This window comes from Cyprinus carpio, chromosome A4, assembly GCF_018340385.1.
Source record: "Cyprinus carpio isolate SPL01 chromosome A4, ASM1834038v1, whole genome shotgun sequence".
In the NCBI taxonomy this organism is placed as follows: domain Eukaryota; kingdom Metazoa; phylum Chordata; class Actinopteri; order Cypriniformes; family Cyprinidae; genus Cyprinus; species Cyprinus carpio.
The window spans coordinates 12422268-12447292 of NC_056575.1; the positions used below are offsets into that span (position 1 = coordinate 12422268).

The following is a 25025-nucleotide window of genomic DNA, read 5'->3' on the forward strand; positions in this document are numbered from 1 at the left end:
GTTCTGAAAGAGATTCTAATGATATTGTTCCGCTGTGTGCTTAAATGTAAAATAGCTGCAGCGTTTTCTCATCCTTTATGTGAAGAGGCCTTTAAAATGCATACAACAATACCGGCAGCATGTAATGATATGTAAAATGATTAATATTAATATAGCTTGCTATCGAAGATAATGCTTTTTCTAATGCTGCTTTCCTCTCATTCTTTTAAACATACACACAGAACTCTTTTTATTCATCGTTTTGCTTTACTCCCTCACTCACGGTCTTTTGGTGATCTGTTGTAAGAAGAAAAGGGTTTGCATGATGGTCTTTTTCTCAGACTCTGAATCTGATGTATACAGATGAACTCAGGAGTTCATCTGTATTATTGTTGTTATATATAATTTTAGAACTGAAGACCAAAAACACAAAGAAAAATCAGTCCACAGTAAGCCAGTTCTGTTGGAGATGAGGAATGAATGTGGCCTTCTTGTGCCAGCACAGAAAGGACAGAGAACCGAAAAGATGAATATTTCAATTTGTATGTCTGTATTCAAGCAGTTATCATTTTTCACATATACATCTTTTTATAGCTCCTAGAATGAGCAAATCAGCTGTGTATCATTTCTGGAATTTGGGCAGGAAATACGTATAATTACCATGATTGTTTTAAGGGGAGACAGAGGACACTGCAGGCAAATACAGAGTTTTTTCATGCACCTGTCAATATTTAGATTTTGGGCTTTTTGGCTTTTCATAAAGTGTTTTTTTCAGACTTATGGAAAGAAAACATCCAAAAGACACTGTTAAGTGTTTCTTTTATAGCACTTTATCTATTTGTGTCAATAGATTTCAATTACAAAACATAAAAGGTAAGTTATTCGTTTTCTCAAAATGAGTTTTTTTCTCCAAACTCTGAGCCATAAATCTCCACTTCAGTGGCACTTACACACACCAAACTTTACATGTGTATTCCTGTCTATATTCTGAAGGTTTTTACAGAGGATTTGTTCATATATAATTTTCTTGATTATATAACAACATTTTATTCCACAAAAAATGGTTGAAAATATATTGTTTTCTAGCTGTTCAAAGTATTTTCTGAATTATGGAGTGACAAAAAGAGATACCCAGAATTCATTCTGTAAAAACATTTGACTCTAATATGTAAAAAAAAAAAAAAAAAAAAAAAACAAGAATTTTGAAACTGACTTCATCCTGTGTTCAGATTTTTGTACTAGAAATGTATGCAAATTAGCGCATATTTGATTAAATAATACCTAATTTGCATATTTAAATATAACATTTTAGAAAACTTGTAATACAAAAAATGTTTGCAATTATCAATTTAATCAATCAACTTGGTAAGTAAGGTGATAACTATTAGTTTTTTTTGTTTTTGTTTTATACCATATTCACCTGCAGTGTCTCACCTTAATTAAATACTGCTGTAGATTTATGCACGCTTTTCAATATCTCTCTTCATTTCTTCTATTTTTTTGATCAGCTCTTAGTTTTTCCTCTTCTGATCATTTCTTTTTTTTTCAGTCTCTTGTTTCTTCTGCTCTATTTTTCTCTTTATCTTCAACTCTTTTCTGAGTTATCTCTCTCTTTTTTTTCTCACAGTTGATTCTCCATCTTCATTCTCTCCTCATCTGCGCTTTGTTTCTCTTTTTAATGGCCATCTCTGCCTCCTCAAACATGATGTTAGTGAAGTATCAACCATCATTACTGTTCTTCAGCTCTTCTATCATGTTGAACAGTCGGGTCACGTGAGTTCTGTCTTGTTTTTCTCTGTTATTGAAAGCCATAAATCTGTTTCCACAATCTCTGACCAGTTTCTTCAGTTCTGCAGACTTGCTTCTCCTCACATAATCCTCTACAGACTGAGCAGCTTTAGGACCAAAGATCTTCTTTATCAGATCCACAGTGTCTGTTTCAACCTGAATAAATCTCCCCACACTCAACACAATGACAAACACGTGAGGTCCAGGAGATGAGAGTGAAACACATTTCACTATTTCTTCCACTGCTTGATCATTTGACAGTGATGTGCCAAAGAGTCCTGGAGTATCAACCACAGCTACTGATCGACCATCAACTTCACCAACTCCCTTCTGACAAACAGTGATCACTGAATACAAGCCTCTTCGACTCTTGAACTCCACTCTTCCCAGAATAGTGTTTCCTTGTGCACTCTTTCCACTTCATGTGTTCCCGATCAACACAATCCTTAAACACTCCTGATCACCTGCTTCACCTTCAGCACCTGAAAATCATAGAGAAGTCACAAGAAAAAATAAAAACTATTTACAGGAATTTTACAGGCATGCTAAGGGGTTAAAATAATTTAGGAGTTACATGAAGAACATTTAGAAATGATTGTCAGAGTTGTAATCACTTTAGTTATACCTGCTGAGAAGCTAAGAAGAGAGAAAATAGCAACGTTTGACTAATTATTGATAATGACAGAGCAGTCAGTGTTTGTTCACACAGCAAAATATTTTTAGTCTCAAAAAAAAAAAAAAACAAGATTCAGGCCCTTCATAGATATGACACATTTAAATATTGTTCACTTTATTTTTCTTATTAGAAGTTATACTTTTATCTATTTAATAAGTCTGTCATAAAACATGTAACTAGTGCAATCTACTACATTTAATCACATGTATCTAAACTCAGTTCAGTTATATTTGAGAAAGGGAGTGAGACGAGCTCAAACGAAACGCTCACAGTTTCTTATTCTGTGCTCTGACAAACAGATTTCCAGTCTGGAGATATCCTCAGGTATAACTCAAAAATGAAGAAAGTACACTGATACTATTTTGAGATTTCTAGGCACTATATTTCATGTTGCATTTTTTATTTTAATTTTATTCTCCTGTGTATGTTCCTGCCGCATTAACCAACGTCTCATCAGCGCATCATTTAGAGAGACCAACACTCAAGGTCAAGATTGTCGTTAAATAATACATTTTTACATTTTTTTATTGTATTTATTTATTTATTTTGTACCAAGCCACCTTTCATCTACCACCAGTACTCTTGGAATATACGGCATGTGTCGCATGAGACCATTCATTTCCACTCCTACTATAAACATTTTCTTTCACACTCTGATGCTCAAATAATCTACTTTTTTTATTATTATTATTTTTAGGATTGATGCTTAAGAAGTAAATATGATGCATTAAGAGCCGAGGGGTGTAAATAGTCTTCTGGATCTCAGGAGTGAGCCAAGACTTCTGCTTTGAATCAGGGCTCTTCTCATCAGTTTCTCCTTGTGTTGAAGGACTCAGATAAGAAGTTTGTTGAAGAAGAAGCACATCTGAGCCGTCCAGAGATGTGAATGTGTAACTGACCAGATTCCCGACCTCCAGATCCATCATGATGGCATCTATGTTGTCTTCCACCTGTGCACCAGCATCCTTCAGCTGTCTGAGGACTGTTTTAATGATCTCAGACTCTCTTTCTCCCTCCGTCACCCATTCTGCAAGATCTCTTCCTCTGAATGGAGATGCATCATGTTCTTGTAGAAGATCAGTCAGGTCAGTTTCCTTCATCACGTCTCCACGGATCTTTGGCAGCAGAGAGCCGAGTTTCTTCACCAGTCTCAACTTGTAGCTGTAGCAGTTTTGCTTCATTTGCAGTATTTTATCATGAAATGCAGCAAAAGTCAGAGCGGGAGAGTCTTCTAGAAGATCACTGCATTTCATCTCAGCTTTGTTTAAACTCTCAATCACTGATTCAGTGTCTAACATTAGATCCATGCTGATGTTTTTCTGAAGTTTTGAAGCTCTTGAGTGAAGTTTGTCCAGAGGATAAAGCCAAACTCTCAGAGGAACCACCAGCTCTTGGTTTTCTTTCAGCAGTTTCGGAAGATCAGCAAAAACCTTCAATCCATCTTCAAAAGAGGTCGTAGATTGTACCTGTTTTACCCCTAATAAGTACATATTAGTACCTTATAGTAATTCGAACACATATAAGGTACTAATATTTACCTATTAGGGGGTAAAAGGCAAAACAACGTCCGTTTTAAGGGTACTGCTCCATGTGACAAGCTGTTGTAACCCAAAAGGTACCATTTTGGCCTCTTTTTTCTTTTCAGTTCTTTTTATCCTAATACTGAACAAACTATTGCATTTTTAGGTTTAGGTGTGATATTTTTGTGTTGCTGTCTGCTCAAGCTCCCTCCCTTAATATACAATAAATCCATGAGAATATCTGTCTGCTATATTTATTCATGTAACTTTCCAATAATGATGTCCTTTAGCACAGTATTCTGAATGATGTTAAAAATAGTGTGCCCCTGATAGCCTAACAGGTGCTAGCAGTTTAATACTCAACTAAGTTACTAAAGAACGTCTCAGGTTACGAATGTAACCATGGTTCCCTGAGTAGGGAACGAGACACTGCGTCCTCTAGGGGTCGCTATGGGGAACCACCTCGTCGTGACCCGTGTCTGAAGCATACAAATGAAAAAAACACCAACGAGTTGGCCGGCGACAGCCTCTGACGTCACTACCGGTGCGACTATAAAACAGGCATCGGGAGAACACGTCATTCACTTCTTCGTCTGAAGCTTGCGTCCGCAGCATGGCAGGGAGCTAGAGGACGCAGTGTCTCGTTCCCTACTCAGGGAACCATGGTTACATTCGTAACTTGAGACGTTCCCTTTCAAGGGAACTTCGAACTGCGTCCTCTAGGGGTCGCTATGGGGAACAGTATACCCACGCCGCCATGCTGAGGGGAGTGCAGGCCAGAATCATGGCGAACACTAAGTACCAACTCTACCATTTCAATGGGAGTTGCCCCAGGGACGTTTAGACGGCTGTCTGTGACAATACCCCTTACGGCCAAAGGCCTAAGCTACATACCCAACTTAATTGTTAGGGCCTCGGCCCGGTGGTAGAGCTAAAGGCTTGGAATCAGGAAAGATTCCTTTAAAGGGATACAGCTAGGAACCTAGCATTTTATACTAAGTCTAGCCTGTCACACAGGGGCTACAGCTTGCTTCCGCAAAAGCTTGCTGAAGGAGCTGTCTCAACAGATCTTCAGTAGCAACACCCTGTTTAGATAGGTATCCGAGGATACATGGGTGGAGTGGCGCCCAAGATGAAACGGGGCTTTTACCAGCTCAAGAAAGGCCACGAAGCAACCGCGCGAAGCCCTCACATATAGGATTTTAGAAAGAACGCAGAGTACTAGCGTGCGAACTTACCACAGTGTGGATTTCAGAAAGTGTGCAAAGACTTCACGTGCACACTTACCATATCATGGATTTTCAAATACTGTTCTAAGGAAGGGCTCTCGTGGCACTCTGATAGAGCAGCTCATAGATGGAATGGTGCATCTCAAAAAAGTATGTTTGAGAGTCATCAACTCGATCTGTGGAAATAATGCTGGAGCGCTCTGGGAAAAACAGTGAACTCAGTCTCATATGAGAGGAGAACTCCTGAATACAGAGAAGCACGCTCATAGGCGACCCTTCTTGGAAAAGGGGAGTGCTGCTAAACTACCACGAGAATCGCCCGAATAGCCCCTCATGTTGAGGGAAGCGATGCTTGAGGTGTATAAACAAATACACACTGGCTGAATGGAGCCCAAGGAACCAAGGTCTAATCATCTCAAGAAAGGGAGCGAGGCGGAGCGCGTAACCCTTACCATACAGGATTTAAGAAAGTGCGCAGAGTCTTGCGTGCACACTTACCAATACGTGGATTTTTAGAAAGTGCGCAAAGTGTTCACGCGCACACTGACCACCATGTGGCTTTCAGAATGTACACAGAGCTTAGCGTGTGTACCTAAAGGTTCCTAAGCATCGCAGAGGCGCTGAACCGCACGGGAGAGGCAAGCTCGAATTTTATAAACCTCGAGCGAGGGGAGCATCACCTGAGGCAGCATACAAGAAGACTTCTGTAACTGCCACCTTCACTTCCCGCTGGATGCGACAGCACCTAAGCGGCCAGGAGACCCCTCAGGGTGACCTGGCCGGACATCCATGAAATTCCCTGCAGTGCTGTGCCAGGCCTGATGATCAAGGAGGCTCCCGCAGAAACCTGTGATCTCAGCCGCCTAATACCGGAACATGAAGCCGGATGGCTGGTGCTGACGAGTGTTTAGTAAACACTGTAACTGAGCACTGCAAAGGAAACTCACAGAGTTTATTAGTAGACACATAACCACCAGCAATTTAAGAAGGGGAGGTATACAGAAAGGGTTATTTTTGATACTCCACCCTCCTGCGCTGGAGCCCCGCTCAAGGGCGCCTCCTTTTAGTCCGGACCATCAGTAAGGTGGTTGCTAAGAACATAGAACCAGCCAAAAACATTATAGGTCCAGCATAGGAGACTGTTATGCGTTAGAGGTTTCCACCTAACCTCGACCAGGTGGAGAGCTGGTAGTTTACAGGGGAATTAGGAAGGGGAGGATAAAAGCAGAAGTTAAAAATCCCTAAAGGGAACGAGTAGATACCTCAGTATCACTCTGACTCAGACGAGAACGCTGCCTCGTTTGGATCACATCCCTTAGGTTCTGCTTACCCCCTTGTGACCCACAATTCCTCTTAACCCTGCCCGCAGGTGGGGGGAGGAGCGCGAGTCGCGACACTAGCCGTCTGTGCCCGTCTTTGATCCTCAGATCGAGACAGGCCAGGACCCCTATGTTGTTCGGGCTCAGACCTGGGCCTTCGTGGAACGAAGGATCTGAAAGCAGCGGAGTGCGCCTTCGTCTCCTCGAACTTCTCGATCACCGTCTCAACGGAAATACCGAAAAGTTCAGAAGGCGAAACCTGAGCATCGAGAAGAAAGCCTTTTCTTTCTTCCCGATGTCTGCCAGGTTCATCCACAGATGTCTCTCTGCCACCACCATGGCCGCCATAGTCCTGCGCTTGGCAGAGGCGGCCTGCTTGGTAGCCCGGAGAGAGGCCTGTGGTGCGGCGCAGCTCAGCTACCTGATCAGGAAAAAGGCCTTCGCCTCTATCCAGGTCTCTCAGCAGATCAGTCTGATATGCTTGAAGCATTTATTTTGTAATAAAGCCACAGCCTGACCTGCTGCTGCGTATGCCTTGCCATTAAGCAAGATGCATTGCTAGAAGGGGCTTAGATGGCAAGGAGGGAGATTAAGAGAGGATGTCTCCCCCGCAGAATGAAAGCTCTTTCTGCAGGGGGCATCCTCTCAAAGCCGTTTTCGCGTATCGCCTCGATCTCGGCAAAAACTCTTATGCCGAAACCGATGGATGCGAGAAGAAAACGGCCTCTTTCATTTCCTTTCGATCTCTGTATGGAGATCAGGCAGAAATGGAAGGCTCACCTGAGCTGGAGGGCTATGGTCGGAAAGATAACGCTCATCGAGGCGCGAACCATAAACTCCACACAGCTCTACATACGCAGGGCAGGAGAATTGAGAAGGCTCAGCCCTCAGCTTCTTCACCATCCTCAAATATCTCCTGCTTTTCCTGGGTAAAAACCCAGCAGAGCACTAACCTCAGTATCAGAAAGTGCTTAAAGATACAACATCATCCTCCCGAGGCTCTCTCTCGTCCGCCGCCATTTTGAGCGCGAAAGGGAAAATCCCTCTTTAAACCAGTCAGACAGATCCACCTGAAATTCTCACGAGCCTCATTCCTCTCCTCCGTGCCTCAGCAACGGCGGGTCCTGAACCGCGGGAAGCAGATGGCTGCCTTTTTTTTTTTTGTTTTTTTTGGGGAAAGAGAGACGAACGAGAGCGGAGCTTTTTTCTTGAAAAAATGCTCGCAATGCACGCAGATTGCCTCCTCAAAGACATCGCGTGCGTGCTCTTTACCCAAACAAATCACGTAAAGATCGTGTGTGTCATCAGGTGTCAAATAACGCCGACACGGATGCATACATTGTCTAAACACTTTGCTAGTAGTCGCCATGATAGACATAGAAAGAGCGCTCTTACCGGTTCTTTCAGATGCCCGCTTCAAACAAAAACAGTCAGTGGAAGACGAAAGAAGAGAATGACGTGTTTTCCCAGTGCCTGTTTTATAGTCGCACCGGTAGTGACGTCAGAGGCTGTCGCCGGCCAACTCGTTGGTGTTTTTTCATTTGTAGCTTACAGAACACGGGTCACGACGAGGTGTTCCCCATAGCGACCCCTAGAGGACGCAGTTCGAAGTTCCCTTGAAAGGGAAACTCTTTACAGATGAAACTGACCTGCACCTGAAGCCCTAAACAGGCATTTTTGCTACATTTTGCTGCTTCTTCTGGCCACTTTCTCTCCTTCATCGAGTCTCGTGCATGGGTTCTGTTCGATACCGTCGTTTGAAGCGCAGAACACACGTGAGCCGTTCGTATATCACAGTGCTGTCAGTCAAGACTAACCGATTTATGATTTATTATCAATTTATTAACGTATGACAAAATAGGAAATTAGCACTTTGGTACATTGAGAAGGCAAAAATATAAAATATCAGTAATAACAGTAACTAAAAAAAAAAAAAAAATCAGCCGCCAAGCCACCTGGAATTTGTCCGGTTCTCCCAAAAGCCAGTCCGGGCCTTGTGCTTTAATTCTGGCTTATAATTCAGAAATTGTTTCATATTCCTTCAGTATATATTTATTTTAGGCTTCATTGTAACCTGCTATAAAATCTACAGAATACACAGCAGCCTTCTTTGTGTATTTTAAATTCTGTGTCATAAACCACTTTAGTAACACTTTTACAAAAAGGTTTATTTGTTAACACTAGGTAACTACTTTAGTTAACATGAATAAGCATGATCAATACTTCTACAGCATTTATTAACCCTACTTAATGTTTAATCTTAACATTTAACTAATGCATTATTAAAATTAAAAGTTGTAGTTTTGTTGTTAATGCACGGTGAATTAACATGAACTACAGTGAAACTAACATTAACAAAGATAATAATATACTGTAATAAATGTATTGTCCATTGTTTGTTCACGTTAGTTAATGCATTAACTGATGGAAGCTTATTGTAAAGTGTTAGCACTGCTTCCTGATTATCAGTGTGTTTAAACACATGACCTTCACTCACCTTCTCTGTTCTTCAAAGCTCTTCAGTGTATTTCCATTGGAGAAGTAGAAGTTGTTCTTTTGTATTTTGTCATTAGACTCTTAATGTATTAACTTTTCTCATTGTTCTCATGAAACCCTTTCAAATAAAATTGTGATTCTATTTCTGTGCTAAAAAAAAAAAAAAAAAAAAAAAAAAAAACGGTGATTTTAATTCCCATAAAAGCCGGTCAGATACAAAGTTTCCATTTCTGTTCCTGTTTCATTAACTCCTCCCATTTAAAACTTAGGACTACACACACACACACACACACCACACACACACACACACACACACACACACACACACACACACACACACACACACACACACACATCAATCTATTTGCCAGCTGACTGTCAATTGGATACTTATACATTGGATACTTATTTTGAAAGTGGCCAAGATATGAATCTAATAAATAGATTTAGATTACATTAGGCTAGGCTACTATTTAAAACATTTAGCCAAGTTTATATTTATTAAGTTTATTTATTAAGAATGCTTAAAAACATACATAAGGTGTATTCAAAGTCATATGGTTATTATATAATACAATACAATACAACATTTGACAACATGCAAAGTGCTCAGAACTCATATGCTGGCTAAAGATGGTTAAATGCAAAGAGAACAGAGCAAACATATCTTCAGTCACATGTTCTACAAACAATTACAGGCATTGTCTTTAAAATCTAATCAGTACAAAGAAAATGTTGTACAGTATAGCCTATTATGTTATGTTATGCATGTTTGCAACATCATTTTTAGATAGAATGTTAAGGACATTCCACGCATGAACACTGAATATGGCCAGTTTTATTTATGGCCAGTCTATTTATGGTGCTAAAATCGATTTGCAATGAAAACGATTATGAAAGGTTTCAAATCTTTCTAAAGCAACCCATATAGGTTATGCTTTAAATGCTTGTAAATGCCTCAATATTCTGTAAAAGGTTGTTTAAATGGTATGAATGGACAGTTCTACGGACTGATCAACTTTTCACTGCGATACGTGAATAACTGAATGTCCTTTCCTTACAGAAGTCAACTCGCTGACAAGTAAGTCTTTAGGCAAACCCCGCACACACACAGAGGACTGGGAACACAAGAGAAACAGGAACTGAAGATGATCGTAGGGAATGGAAGTATCCACAACTTTAACAATCCAGAGCGGACAGAGAACTGATGTGAGGTGTGTGTGCTTCAGGAGCAGTCCGTGTGATGAAGGTAATGACATGCAGTGTGTGTGTGTGTGTGTGATTAGTATTTGGGAGAGTTCCTGCGTTGTGATTGGCTGGGAGGAGAGCCTGGCTGGTCTGTGACAATCCCCACATCAGAGAAACATGGATTCAGTTTATTTGAAGCAAACGTCCCCGGTCACATCAGTGCTAATTCACAGGTGTGTTCAGTACATTTCACCGCTGACTGTTTTGAGAACAAATCACAGTATGATGCTGGCTTTGCCAAAATACTTTTGCTCAAAGATCAGGCCGTGCCAACTGTTCACCGTATTTTTACAGAATCACAGTTAAATTTGTAACATTTTACAAACATTGTACAAACAAGAACATTTGAAATGTAACCAGTATATCCAACAATGCACACTGCTACTAAAATGTGTTTTATACTTTTAACATATACTGGCGAGCACCATAATAATGCAGGGGGTAAAACAGAGAGCCACGTGAAGAATCAAAGCTCATCACAAGCAGCTTTCCACAAGCTGAAGTACATACTAATATCCAGATGAAGTCATTCACACAAACACCATCAGGGTAACACACACGACTCTTAAATAATGCAATAAACATTCATTAAACAACAGCAGATATAACATAAAACCCTTAATGTAGATAAATGATTACAAAAACTATTAAGAAACATGATTATTTAAACAAAATACTTTCAACTGTGAGTGTCCAGCAGGGGATACCTGTTTACAGTTACTGACTGTAAATTATACATTAATTTTTTTTTTTTTACTTATAAAAACTGTACAATTAACAGCATTTTACTGTAAAATGACATGGAATGTCTGGTTAGATCTTTCACAGTTTTTCCCTGTATATAGTACAGAAACTTAATGTTATTAACAGTTATTTTTTTCTCTGTAGCATTTTAAAATATTATAAAGTTAAACTTACACTAATTTTTTTCAGTGTAGTCCTGACTTAAGCTGTCTGTGAAACCAGGCCTTAGTGTATGAGTGTACTATATTACTGACACATGAAATATAAGATTACAAGCATTGCTGAAAGCAGCTGCTCAAAACGGTTCAAAAACCAAAATGATCATTCCTGTCATATTGTGATAAACCCTTACATCATGTAGCTTTTTGCCTGTTCTCATAATTAGTGCAAGCTGTTAATTAATCACTTGAGATTATCAGTGATTTAATAAGAATGATCTATGAGAGTAAAACTGTCCTCTATTTTCTAGACTTTGTGCAAACAGAGCCTGAATATAATAAAGACACAGACAGATACTGTAAAAAAAAAAAAAAAAAACAACTCACTTGTTTCTGAACACGTAAAAGACATTGGACATATATATACGGCACTGAATGAAAACCATTAGAGTAAAGATTATATACGGCTCATATTGCTCTGGCTGGTGTGATTATTGTATGATTATTTGCCTGATTTGTGACGGTTCTTGTTTCACAGAAGCGTAAAGTTGACTGCAGTCTTCCTGAGCTCCAGCTTTTTGCTCCTCCCGATGGAAGCGTACGTCACTTTATCATCACAGTGAACCTGAATCAACATCACAGGTGACTGTTTTCAAACCCACAGTTATTACAGCATGAGGTTTTGAGCTCAACTCAGCACACATTTATATCAGAAATAAAAGAGATACAGGTCACACTGAGAGAAGGTCCATCCCTGAGGAGGACAAGAAGTGTTGCTCACCTTGTTCTTTTTGGCTCTGTTTTTTACTGAACGCAGTAACTTCAGTATAAGTCACATCATCTGTGTCTGCTCCTAAACATCAGCTGAAAACACAGCAGATCAAGCTGTTAAAGACCCATCCATCACTACTGTGTGAAGCAGACTCATTATTTACACAGCTGCTGCAAACGGTCATGATCATCTCACGTACAGGTTTAAGTGAACATCTGTTATACAGACATGATGTTCTGATGACAGCAGAGTTATGGACTTGAGTCACATGACTCCAGACTAGACTTAGACAGTGCGTCCTCATGATTATAACTACATTACTATTTTGCGCTCCTCTCCGCGACAGCATGATATTTGAATAATTTGTTGTTATCAATATTTGTTAAAGGAATAGCCTATGTAACAACCATAAATTAATATATCGAGCTACAACACACATTTATTAATTCCTTCCGTCTATTAAATCCATTCACTGGTGGTTATTATTTTTATCAAGGATTTGTAGCCCCTACATTATTACTATTGTTATATATTTACTTTTCATCTTCAGTAAAGCTATGTCTATTTCTGTAGACCCTACGCCAGTAGGTGGCGATATAATGAGCGTCTAATTTAATTTATTAGCAAGTTATAAATATCTGACTTAATTGATTCATTAAACAAATCACTGAATCATTTAAAAAATGAAACGGTGACATGAAACGAAATTATTCATTCACTTAGGCCTATGGTTTGTTCACAAACAATGATTTCATTTATCCTGAACCACAACTTATTATTATATCTTTATTATTATTATACTTTATTATATGTATTCTAAACTATTAATGACTGAAATTTACTGTAGTTATTAATACAGAGATGCAATTTGGGCAAACAGAATTAATGACTTGTTTTAGGACTTGAAGCTTAAAGATGAGGACTTACTACTTGACTGGACTTGTCTGTCTTGACTCGGGACTTGAATGCAGAGACTCAAGATTTACTTGTGACTCACAAACAATGAGTTGGTCCCAGCTCTGGATGACGGATCCTATTGTAACACGACAGAAATATTACCAGAGCAACTGTCAAATATTCACAGATATGAAAATATACACAAATAATTGAAGATGAATCATACAGTATTGTTCAGCAGGAGTAGGATGAATGGAAATGTTGATTGAGTCACTGGTTCCATTCTATTTATTTCTATCACTGAGCTTTTAGTGCAGAAACATTAGAAATAGACTATCTTGTCATGATCTAATGTGGAGTAATAAGAGTCTGATATTTCAGAGTCAGTCCTCTGTGCAGCTCATGATCAGCCTACAAAACTCACCACAGAGTCATCAGGCTCGCTCTTCTGACACCTGAAAAATAATGAACATGAGAACAGTTATGATCAGACACTCCAATACAGTCTCTAATGCAGACGACAATCCATTTCTGAAAAGAGTCCAGAAGACTCTAGTGCTGCCAGAATACAAACAATTAGTTTAACTCTGTTTAAATACTGAGTCAGATGTTCTGGACTGAACTCTAGAAACTCACCGCATCTTTTCTTACGAATCATCATCCAAAGAATCAGAGCAAGAAGAAGAAGAACGAATGAAGCGCAGACCAGCAATCACAATCAACAATCTCTGAGAGAGAGACGATACAGAGACACAATCAACATTACTGTGTTTAACCAAATATAGACACACAACTGCTGCAAAATAAAGGATTTATATAAAGTTCATCTGTGCTGGTTCTCTGAGCTGCTGTTAGCACTTCATAGTTCAGAAGATTTAAAGTGATATCATCTAAAGCTTCCACTAAAAAACAGTCTGTAGTATGAAAGTTTGTAGATGATATGTGAGGACAAAAGCAGTCTGTGAGAACGTCTGCTGGTGTGTGAGAGTGAAGATGAGAAGCTTTGTGCAGGAGCCTGCTGCTGTAGTTCAGCTTGATGTCGTCTCAGAGTTTGAGTAACATCACAGTTTTATACTTGATCACTACATGACACACAGTTTGTGCTCCATCATCACTGTTTTCACTGACAGTTGTTAAGAAGAGAGGTGTTACTATATAATTAATACCTCCTTTATACGAGACTAAAACACAATCAGAAAGAGTCAAATTGATCTCTGAAAGTTTTCACAAATCCATGTTTGTCTGAAACCCCGTTTTCTGTAAAGATGTAACCTAAGGACACAAGAAAGAGTTCAAAGAGGCCAAAACCACACTGTGAAATATTTCACAAATCAGAATAGTCAGTTTTTTTTTTGTTGTTTTTTTTTTTTGCTTATAGAGCTGATTTCCCTAATTGCTTAGATCATTATAGATCATTATTACACACAAATTAAGAGGACAGAGCAGTGAAGAAAGAATGGAAATGAGACGATAAAATGTGATTGTGAAAGTTTTCAGCACTTAATCAAGTGATTTTCTCATTGACCAAACTGGGTGTTTGTGTGGAAATAGCCATTAAACATGAGCGCCCTATTTTCACTTTCTAGGACTAGAGGAACCTTAACCAGACTGAGTTACGAGCCAATCCCAAAACAACCTGATCACACCGAACTACAGCTGAAATTATAATGCTAACAGTGAGCAAAATAAAAACCATCGCGTTTATCACTCTGCACTGATTATTAAACGGTCTATATTCACTGCATGAAGCAACAAACCACCACCAGTCATCATTCTACAACCCAACACCATGAGATCTACTCTTCAGCACAGTATAACCACAAAAAACTTCACTTCAACATAACAGCAACTCTCAGAAAAGTCAACATAACTGAACCATTAAGACTTGACTTTTAAAATCCATAATATAACACTTTAATTGTATCACTTTATTTCATGAAACTACTCTTTTAATTGAAGTGATTGCATGCATTTGTTAACGTGGACCGAGAGGTTCAATAAAACGACAGAGACAGGTAATTTGACTGTACCTCGTGTAGTCGTAACCCTGTGCCGTTGAATCCGCCTTGCGATGTGAACTGAATGAATGTTAGTCAGATGCATCAAACTGTAAAACAGTGGTTCTCAAAACGTCCGTTAAAAAAAAATTTCTATATCGTATTTTCCAAACCACAATATTTAATCATTCAAAACTCTACAATTCTTTATTTTACACAAGTAGCATGTTTTATGGAAGGATATTCCAGACCATTTTCAAAAGGAATTGCAAATTGTATTTTCAATTGAACCTTCCATATGTGGATACATTAATTGTGATATAATCCAAATGCAAATCTTTCATTACCGTTTGTGTTTTCACTTTTGCGAATTTCAAATGGAAAAGCAAAGTCCATTTGCAACTGTATTTCCCATGTCTTATGAGTTATGAGCCAGTCATATTTAAATAGCAGTATTAATTACCACGTCTGCTTTTTCACTCTCTCTGCATCGCATATGTAACCTGCCAAAACTCAAATGAAATCACAATTCCTTTTGCATTTGAATTTCTAATGTCTTACCTGGATACACTAACAGTCCTTTATGTTACTGACATTATGAGGCTCTAAAACTGATTGATGAGATGTTTTCTCACCTGAACTCTTGACAGTGTATGTGACTGAGGTCTTGACTTGATCTCTCTGAGTAACTTCACATCTCCACTCTCTGTTGTCATCTTCATTCAGGAGTGTTGTAGTAGGATGATACAGTGATCTGATGAGGATGATATCTGATATCTGGAGTCTGATCTCGTCAGTTTAACACCAGTCTGATTCACCCAGAACAGCTGAATTCTCTCAGAACGGATCCAATCATCACAAGAGACTCGAGGATATGAATACAACTGACAGAAGAGGGAGACAGAGAGACCTGCACTGATCTCAGTCTGTGAGGATGACTGAACTGAAACACACAATAACACACACATCACACACTCTTCAACCATCATGAGAGATTAAATCAAGAATTTACCCTTTTTAAATTGATCACATAATCGTAAAATTACCATGAAGAACATGCAGATAAACACGAGCATCAGGTCCTAGTTTTTTGTCTCTATTCACACCAATCCATTGTTGGCAGGTGTACAATCCATAATCTTCTGTTGAGATGTTGCTGATGTTCAGAGAGCAGTCAGACCCCAGACTCAGTCTGATTTGTTTCATTGTGTCTTTCTTCTTTATCCCTAAAGTGATCAGTTCAACTGCTGCTGAATCTCTGAATCTGTTATAGTTCCATGTAGTTGATGTACAGTCATGAAGAGCATTATTACAGGGCAGACGGACATTTTCACCAGAACTGATGAACACATGAGTCTCATCCACTCCACTGATACCTGAAACACAAGAACATCGTGTCATTATGTTATATATAATAATAAATGAAAACATAAAACCCACCAGCATATAAAAGCAGAAGATTCAAATCATAGTCTTTTTTCCTCACTTAATGCAAACAACACAGTCTTCAGAATAAACTATTGTTCTTCATCAGAGAGCTGTTCAAATCACAAACACACTATGTTTATTAAGGAATAATGGTAACACTTTACAATAACAAGTACATGAATCATCACGTACTAATGAATTAATTAGATTATGAATAAGAATGAATTAACCTGAATTAATAATAACTTAACTATGAACTAATGCTGAGTTAAAATATGTGTTAATCAAGAACTAATGAAGAACTAAATTAACTACAACATGACTCATATAAACTACTGCATGAATAACACTAACTTAATTACATGTTAGTTAATGTTTTAATGAACACTTTGGGGTAAACTAAATCAAACATGGTCTAGAAGCAAGTTGTATGAAATGTATGAAAATGGCACGATGTAAAATTGTTTATAAATTTGCCACCAGCAGACATGAGAGAACGACAGTGGATTTCTTGCAATATTTATGTTTAACCGAACTCATCCAACACACTGATGCATTCATAATTAAAAACTATTAATCTCATTCTGTTTTGAGTGATTCCACTGCTGCCGTCCTACAATCACGCATGATAAGCAGACGCAATTTTCCAAATTAAAGTCAGTGTAAGCATTGAGATGATGGTTATTGCTTTGTAATGTTATGGATTAGTTTACTGTCTTTATATCATAATAATGCACTGCAGTCAGACGTTTGTTCTCTTGTTCTTGTTCTTCTTTTGGGCCACTATTACCACTTCAACATGTCCACTTTCCTCCTACTGTTCAGTTCCTTCTCCATCCAAATGCAGCCACAGGACCTCTGCTCTTCCACTTCTTTACAAACCACCGAAAAGCACCAAATATCTGATTTAGATGAGCTGAATATATATAGAACATGTGTAATTGATAACTTTTTAAAGATGTGCCCCTCCAAGACAAGTCATGACAAAATGATACATTAACAAATCATTAATTCATGCTACTTTAAAATTAATTAATGATGAGTTAGTAATAATGTGCCCCCCAAATAAAGTCATGACATAATGATACATCAACAAGTCATAAATTCATGTTAGTCCATGAGTTGTTTATGATTTAGTAATAATGTGTAGTCATGTAAAGTCATAAGTCATTATGTCATTACCTAAATAATTAATCTCAATTAACATCCACCAAGGTGATTCTTATTTTGCACCAGTACATCCAAGATGATTACTTTAAGATACACATTGACCAGCACTTAAAAAAGCACAGAAATTAAAATGTAAAACACACCTTTTATTTAACAACGTTTTTAATATCAGTGCATCTTAAACCAAGAGGCATAAATTGTAAATTTATTGTATATTACTTTACATAAAACTCAACATAAAATTTAAAGATATTGCTTACCAATGTAAAAATAAAATCAATATTTACAACGGTGTTTGGAGAATGTTCACTAACCAACAGTAAAAATATAAAATTATTATTATTATTTTATTTATTTATTTTAATTTTTTTTTACAAAACATTGTTAGACTATTAATCATTTACTCACCCTCAAGTAGCTTTAAACACAAAAGAATATCTTTAAACACAAAAAAACAAATGAACTCTTGTGTACACAAATGAAGTTCTGTTTGAAACATTCTTCCAAATTGCTTCCTTTGTGTACAGAAGAGGAAAGAAACTCTTACAGGTTTGGAACTACTTGAGTGTGAGTAAATGATGTGGCGAACCTATTTTAGATGAACCATCCCTTTAAGCAACAATATATAACTCAATTCTTTGAGATATCAAGAAGGCCACTGCGCTTTCATTTTTTTAATTTTTTTTTATTATTATTATGTCTACATTAAGCTGAGCCAGGCACCATGCAAGATAGATACCATAACATTTTTGGATGTTTTCTCCCTTTTTAAAGGTCGCTCTCATAGTTTTGTACTCCTCAGAATTTGCAATTGCCAACTCAGCAATGGAGGCCTGCATGACAATCGTATTTCTGTCAACATTCATTTTGCTGTATGCTTCAGCTTTACTGAAACCACCATTTACCAGTTGTAACACTTTGTGGTAGCATTTGATGGAGACTTCAGGGGTACTTACTGGCGGGGGGGGTGGGGGGTGGGGGGGGGATTTGTTTGATACAATGTAAAGGTGAGAAAAATTATATTAATAATGATAATTATCATTCTGGTGTGTGCTATTGCTTTAAGAAAAGACTACAAAGAGCAGGGTGCCAACCTCTGTGGAGGAGCCCAGTACCTGTGTGACTCGTCATTGACATAAACACAGAAGTATCTCTGGCTACAATGTTCTTCTGCGAGATGCATGCAGTTTTGTTTATGAATGTCTAGAGCACCAAAAACGACATGGTGTACATTTAAATATCCATAGATATCGCCGTCTGTCCATATATCTTGCTTACCTACAAGGCCATCAATATCACAATATGTTAAGGCGCATAACATTTCCGTCACACACTTGAGGTATTACCGTGATACAAATCAATGACACTGACAACAATCCCAGTCCAAGCAACCATCAATTAATAAATCTCAAACAAAAACCAAAATTAAAGTCCAAGCTCTCTCAATTTAACAAAGCTAAAAAATTAAACATAGCCTGAGACTAGGCTCAAGCCTTGTCTGTGAAACTGAGACAATGAGTTACCAAAATCTCACTCCACCCAGGCAACCCAAGTTTGCAAGCCTGACAAAAGTACATCAAACAACAAACAGCTTGTCACAAGTACTTACCATATTCATCTGAGCTGTATTAGTTGGTAATTTTCCTCCCACACTGTGTTGCTTTTCTCTTCACATCCATCTTGCTCAAACCTGCTGATTGGCGTGAAGCTATGGTTAATGGCGCAGTTGGCGCCACCCCATCGTCATCGTTGACTAATGACCTAGTTTGGATTTTTATTACTGTTATTCCACCTCTAAACCCTTGAAGCTCAGGTGTGTCTTGGATATCTTTACAGTTATCCCAGTTTGTATATACTTCTTATTTGCACCAGAAATAGGCAGAGCAATCTCTGGTGTTTTTTGCGTCACCTGACCTGAGTTTAATTCATTAGCGCCAACGTAGCATCACGCTCATGAACGCATAAAGTGTGTCTTGGTGATGAGCATTTTGAATGTAACAGCAATGTTGCATTCAAAATTATTGCTTTTTGCGATTCAGAAAGCCACAACTAACAGGAAACTCAAGCTCATTAAATGGCTACCAAACAAAAACTTTCTTGCGTAATTATTCCAAACACAGCTTGTATAACACTGCAAACATTACTATTTTGCCAACGTATGCAGCTTTACTATCATAACCACAACATCACATTTTTTTGGGGTGTACTTCCACACACAATATTCTGTGATATGCAGGGTTGGGGGGGGGGGTCTCGTGTTTTTGTCACGTTTTTCATCCCTGATGAGTCTGCATCCCTGCTTGTTATTAATGCTGCCTTCACTTGCTATCGGAAATGTGATAATTCCCACTTCTGAAGTCGTGATTACGAGCTCATCGCAATTCAAGTTTTGAAATGAAAGGGTGTTCATGTGCAGTTTTTACCTTGGAAACTCATATTTACAATATTTCAAATTTCTTTATAGAAATGGGCGATGTGAGCATTACAGAGTGCTAAACACTCTCGTCTAATGTCTGTTTCATTTATACCGGAAGCCAGAGGCACCCTCCTGCAGAAAGTCCACAAGTGAGGAAATAAAAGTCATGGGAAATCCCTTATTGGACAAAGACTTTGAGATATAACCTGCAGCTCAGAGCTGTATGATTCTGAATAAATTTAAATTATCAAGATCTTATTTTTATTTGCAAATTAGACAACAAAATAACATTCAAATTACCAGAGGTTATAACAAAATAAAATTTGCTGCAGTCTACTTTAATTGTTTAAAAATCAGTTTGAGCAAATAATTCAATGACCCACTAAAAATACTTTATTTGTTTCAGTATTACTGAATCTCTTAAATTAATAATTCAATGACTTTTTTGTCACTTGTCACCACCTACTGGTGGAATGATGTCATTGATGGTCTTTGTTTGAATTATCAAATTGCATTCAAAAGGTAAATGGACTCTGTTTTGATCACTATTGTAGACATCAGTTTTTATATCTGACCTATAAACTTTTATCCCAGTTCTTCTGTAATAATTTGAAATATTGTAACACAGAAATAATGACACTTCTGAGGGTTAGAAAAACACTATTGAAAAAAAAAAATTCTATGGTTATGAAATAGTATTATTTTACAACATATTATCATTTTTAGTATTTTAATTTTACACTTTTTTTTTTTGTTGTTGCACTCTCTACCCCAAAAATTTTAAACATGAAGATATAAAAATAAATAAATGGAGACTATTGCAATATAAGTGGCCAAATAAAATAATAATACAAAAGTAAATGAAAACTAAGTGAAATTAATTTCTTTTGTTATGCTGAATTTACACCATTCAGGCTTAATATTTTGCTTAATTGTTAAAAGTAAAGGGGGAAGCTTTGCGCATGAAACAAAAACTGCAATAAAGAAAAGACTAAGCAAAAGCTTCTTCTGCTTGTTGCTTTGGCAATGGGCGGAACTTCTGCAAAAGAAGTAAACATACTTTTTTTTTTTTTTTTTTTTCTACAATTTAGTAGTTCTTAGTCCAGGTAAAATACTTTTGTCTACAAAACCATATTTTGCCATTTATCACCATCAAAGGATGTGCAGACATAAAAGTCATAAAGGCAAGAAAACCAGCCGTGCGATCAGTGCGAGTATGGTCTCTCTTTCAAAGATCAAAACTCAGCTTGTCATCTTGGCTAATATTAATTTACAGGTGAGTCTGATGTCTGACATCAGAGAAGGAATAGTAAAATGTTACAATGCATTTCAAAGTTTTTTTATTGTTTTAATTTGGACAACTCCGCTTTTCCTATTCTGAGTCATCATTGTGTACTTCACAGGTTCGCTCAGGGATTGCGGATCAGACAAATTGATATGATGCAATATGGCATTGTTCCAGAATACTCTCTAAGATGGCTCGTATCATGAGGAAAGTTTGCCACTGTGCCATAAAATGATTCAGAAGAAGACATGGACAGATGATTGGAAGTGCTCGAGAATTTTGCCGTTCTTGATGAAAGCAACTTCCGTCATAAGTCAAATCAAGTCACCTTTATTTATATAGCACTTTTAACAATACAGGTTGTGTCAAAGCAACTGAACAACATTAATTAGGAAAATAGTGTGCCAGTAATGCAAAATGAAAACAGTAAATACTAATTTTCCAGTTAAAGGCAGTTCATCATTGAATTCAGTGATGTCATCATTCAGCTCAGTTCAGTTTAAATAGTATCTGTGCAATAATTTACAATCAAGTCAACGATCTCACTGTAAATGAAGTGTCCCCCAACTAAGCAAGCCAGAGGCGACAGCGTGTAGGGAACCAAACTCCATCTGTGACAGAATGGAGAAAAAACCTTGGGAGAAACCAGGCTCAGTCAGGGCTCAGTTCTCCTCTGACCAGACGAAACCAGCAGTTCAATTCCAGGCTGCAGCAAAGTCAGATTGTGCAGAGGACTCATCTGGGTTTAAACGGGAAGATGATTTTTAGAACCTGTTAGGCAAATTCACACTGCAGTAACGACCACTGTTGTTGTATTTTGAACATTTCTAATTAGCACTTTATTTGGTTGTGGAATGTCTGGGACGTGACGTACTGTAATCTGTTGATTTTCCCTGTTTGTCAGTGTCTACTGGTGCAGTGTGAATTGGGAAAGCGCCAGATAATAAAAAGATCGTAATAGCATAAAACCTGATTATCAAATGTTACTTGATTACAAACTTGCTACGATTCCTAGGAACATAGAAATAATGTATAGCCTTAAAGGGGTCATATGATGCTGCTAAAAAGAACATTATTTTTGTGTATTTGGTGTAATGCAATGCGTTTATGTGGTTTAAGGTTTAAAAAACACATTGTTTTTCACATACTGTACATTATTGTTTCTCCTCTATGCCCCGCCTTCTGAAACGCATAGATTTTTACAAAGCTCATTGGTCTGAAAAGCGAGGTGTGCTCTGATTGGCCAGCTATCCAGCGCATTGTGATTGGCCGAATACCTCAAGCGTGTGACAGAAATGTTACGCCTCTTAACATATTGTGATGTCTTGTCTGGCCGGACCGACAAGACAAAAACATAAAACCCATTCTAAACGTGATATAAACATGATTTCTACTAGTCCTCTTTCTATATATATATATATATATATATATATATATATATATATATATATATATATATATATATATATATATATATATTTGTGTGTGTGTGTGTGTGTGTGTGTGTGTGAACAAAATGAGCACAGCTTTTAATTATCTGAAAGTACACTCTTAACATCAGTCAGTGAAGCATTATAATATGAAATTATGATAATCAAGTATTATTTAATGTTAGAGCTTTAGTAATTAGAATGAAAACTTGGTAACCATGTATGAATGCATAGACCTTTTAATTTAATTTAGTACTGGTGGTGGTGCTTTTTGGACATTCAGTACTTATGTAAAAAAAAAAAAAAAAAAAATCTAACGGACACCCGGAAGTTCTTAAAAGTGGAAAAAATCCAAAGGAACTATGTTATTTTGACTCACTGCTCTCACCAAAGTGACAACGAGTCATGTGCTGTTACACTAAAGTTTACGGTACATCAAACACAGATCAAGCTAAGTCATCCACTGAGATGAACTGAAAATATATTGTTTGATGGAGAGGAAAACTGGAAGCTTACTCAGTCAGAGAGTGTTGACAGAGTGAAATTATATTTGAAGCAAACTTATACTTGGCCTACAACTCACACACTGGCGAGTAAAATTTGCTAATATTAAACATCACTCTAGTGGGCCTAGAGTAAAGATTTAATTAAGCAAAATCACGAAAGTGGTTTACTAGCAATGTAGAGGGTTGTTTCAAATGAGTACCACCCCTGACTTTACTCAGCCCTCGCTTCATTCTGGGTGTATATGACTTTCTTCTTTCTGATGAACATAATCAGAGTTTTATAATGGCAGTGAGTCAGACTAGCTGAGTATGAGCTGAAGAGTGTGAATCCCTCCATTTATAATCATATTCCACATGGCTCCAGGGGGGTTATAAAGGCCTTCTGAATCGAAGTGATGTGTTTTTGTTTAAAAAAAAAAAAAAAAACATTTAACAAGTTATGAAGTAAAATATGTAGCTTCCAGTCAGTCCACTCTTGAGATTTAGCTTCCGAAAAAAACTGAGCTAGCGTCGCATCAGTTAAGCTTTTTCTGTAAGCTGGGAAGGCGGTCTGGGGGAAGCTAGATATTTTAATTCATAACTTGTTAAATATAGATATTTTTCTCACACAAATGCATCGGCTTGCTTCAGAAGGCCTTTGCTGACCCCTTGGAACCGTGTGTGGAATATGTTTTTGATGGATGGAGGTGGATGGAGGCACTTTCTTTAGCTTCATACTTTTGTTGGTCTGGCTCACTGCCATTATAAAGCTCCCCAGATTTTCTCTTTAATTTGTCACCCATCTGTATGTAAAACATGTTAAATGAATATAACTACTCAATATTTTAGTATGTCTCTTTTTTAATTACATATTTAACTTTCACCGTATGGGCAAGGATAGCATCAACATCATGGAGGCAAAAAAAAAAGGAAATAAAACTGGGTGTTTGGCATGCTAGGTGTGAGGGATAAATGCAGACACCGAATCATGCGGCTTGTGAAAAGAAGATCAAGACCTCACCTCATCCCCATAGTTGTAAAGCATGTGCGTCCCAGGCATTACCATTATTTCAGACGAGTGGAGAGCCTACCAGGGGGCTTTGGCCAATATGGGCTACAAACATTTTACAGTGATCTATTCCCAGTGGGTTGTAGACCCACGCAGTGGAGCTCACTCACAACACATTGAAAACTTGGCTGACATACAAAACAAGTGTATGGAGACTAAGAGGGAATAGGACAGAGAACATTTTTGTGTTTTTTTTAAGTGCTGGTCCATATGTATCTTAAAGAATTCATGACTTGATGTATCATTATGTCATGACTTGTCTTGGGGGGCACATCTTTAAAAAGTTATCAATTACACATGGTCTATATATATTCAACCCATCTAAATCAGATATTTGGTGCTTTTCGGTGGTTTGTAAAGAGAAGTGGGAAGAGCAGAGGTCCTGTGGCTGCATTTGGATGGAGAAGGAACTGAACAGTAGGAGGAAAGTGGACATGTTGAAGTGGTAATAGTGGCCCAAAAGAAGAACAAGAACAAGAGAACAAATGTCTGACTGCAGTGCATTATTATGATATAAAGACAGTAAACCAATCCATAACATAACAAAGCAATAACCATCATCTCAATGCTTACACTGACTTTAATTTGGAAAATTGCGTCTGCTTAATACTGCGTATTGTAGGACGGCAGCAGTGGAATCACTCAAAACAGAATGAGATTAATAGTTTTAATTATGAATGCATCATTGTGCGTTGGATGAGTTCGGTTAAACGTGAAATATTGCAAGAAATCCACTGTCATTCTCTGATGTCTCATACAACTTGCTTCTAGAGCATGTTTGATTTAGAAAGTGTTCATTAATACATGAACTAACATGTAATTAAGGTAGTGTTATTCATGCAGTAGTTTATATGAGTCATGTTGTAGTTAATTTAGTTCTTCATTAGTTCTTTAATACATATCTTAACTCATCATTAGT

The 25025-nt window shown here is 37.7% G+C and overlaps 1 pseudogene; it reads right to left on the reverse strand.

The window, feature by feature from the left end:
- Nucleotides 1-1620: 1620 nt before the first annotated feature.
- Nucleotides 1621-3750, reverse strand: LOC109055025 (annotated as a pseudogene).
- Between the last annotated feature and the right edge of the window lie 21275 nt (nucleotides 3751-25025).